The following is a 2,078-nucleotide window of genomic DNA, read 5'->3' on the forward strand; positions in this document are numbered from 1 at the left end:
ACCCATTCACTCCCGAGCCCAGTTATGTAATTTATTTTGAAATCCAACCTCAATTTGAGGTTTAAATCTCGATTTTGCAAAATTCCCAATTTCTACCCAAAATCCCTAATTTCTACCATGAAATTCATAGATTAAAGATTAAAATCAATGGGTGATTATAGAAATACATCAAAACTAGTTAAAAATCACTAACCAATGAAGTGGGGATAAAATCTTTTCAAAATAGCCTCTAGGCTGAGCTCTAGCTTTCAAAAATTGTGTTTTGTAAAAGAATCTCGACTTCCAACTTTTAAATAGCTGGGCGACATGTGTTCTTCGCATTCGCGAAGCACCTGACGCGTTCGCGAACAACACTAGCCAAAAGGCAATCGCATTCGGGAGGTCCTCTTCACGTTAGCGAAGGTTTAATTCACATCCTGCCACCGCGTTCGCGAACCCTAGTCCGTGTTCGCGAGATGCCTGTCGCATTTGCGAAGGGAAAGTCCCCCATTGCTTCGCGTTCGCGACCAACCTCTTGTATTCGTGAAGAGAAACCATCCCCAACCCAAGTTTTCCCTTTTCAATCGCGAAGCACAAGACACCCGAAACTAGAAAATAGCAATTCTACAAGTTCAAAATGATCTGAAACTTATCAGAAACTAACTCGAGCCCCTCGGTCTCCAAACCAAACTTGCACACAAGTGCAAAAACATCATAGAAACTTGCGCGCTACCTCAGATCATCAAAATAATATCAAATATCAAGGATCGATCATCAAAACTCAAGATTTCAACTTGAAAATACATTTTTCACAAAATGCGCCGAAAATAGCTCGGGTCAACCCATACCCCAACCAAACATGCTTACAAGTTCAAAAATATTATACGAACCTACCGGAATTGTCAAAACAGCGATTCGAGATCGTTTAGCATGAATGTTGACTGTGGTCAACTCAAGTTATTTTTAAAACCAAAAAATCACATTTTCTTTAAACTTCACGTAAAAACTTTCCAAAAAATAACACGGACCATGCACGCAAGTCATATAACATCTAAGGAAGTTACGAAAAGTCTAGGAACACGAAATAAGGGCTAATACTCAAAACGACCTATCAGGTCGTCACAACTATGAAGCCACAACTTATACCCCATGGGTAACACTTTACACCACCTTGTTGTGTCTAACTTATGAGTTAATCTACAACTCCCGCATCATAGAAAAATTTAGATAAGAGATTTTGAAGCAACAAATTATTCCCCATGAACAACACTTTATGCTATATCATTGTATCTTACTTATGAGATACTCTATAACTCTTGCCTTATAACTTAACTCAGGGATTATAAAACCACAACCTATGCCCCATGGACAACAGTTTATACTAACTCACTGTGTCTAACTTATGAGATTGTTTATAACTCCTGTCTTATGGGCAAAACTTAGCTCAGCAACTTTAAACCATAACTTATGCCCCATGGAAACATTTTACGCTATCTCTTAGTGTTTAAGTTATGAGATACTTTATAACTCATGTCTTATAGGCAAAACTTAGCTTTGGAAATTTAAAACAACAACTTATGCCCATATGAGTTTTTAAAGAATAGACTCCAATTAAAACTCTAGATACCTTTTGAGTGAATTAGGAAGAGAAAGCAACAAAAAACAGAAAATTGGAAGTGTGTTGCCCTAAAATATGCTAAAGGGTACAATGGTCATTTACCATAAGCAAAAATCACGCAACGACTAATAAATCAACATATTTCTTACCTGGGCCAAAAAATAAATAGTGGACTCATGGAAGGTCACTCGGTGTCATTTCTTGCCTTTTTGTTTTAATATGGGTCTAGCTTTGTAGTCCATTCTAACATATGTACATAATTATACTTGATTGAATAAATTTTGCCTATTTGACTAAGAATATATCACATGTGTGAAAAATATATTTTAAGAGTATTTACTGCGAGGAATTGGAAAACCTTCGTATATCACCAAATGAAAAAATTATTAATCAAAGGGATTTTTTCGTTCTATAAAAATTTCAAACTTATTAACCAAAATTGTCCTAAATTTGTATATTACCCGGTATAACTATCATTTTC

This window comes from Nicotiana tomentosiformis, chromosome 4, assembly GCF_000390325.3.
Source record: "Nicotiana tomentosiformis chromosome 4, ASM39032v3, whole genome shotgun sequence".
Taxonomy (NCBI): domain Eukaryota; kingdom Viridiplantae; phylum Streptophyta; class Magnoliopsida; order Solanales; family Solanaceae; genus Nicotiana; species Nicotiana tomentosiformis.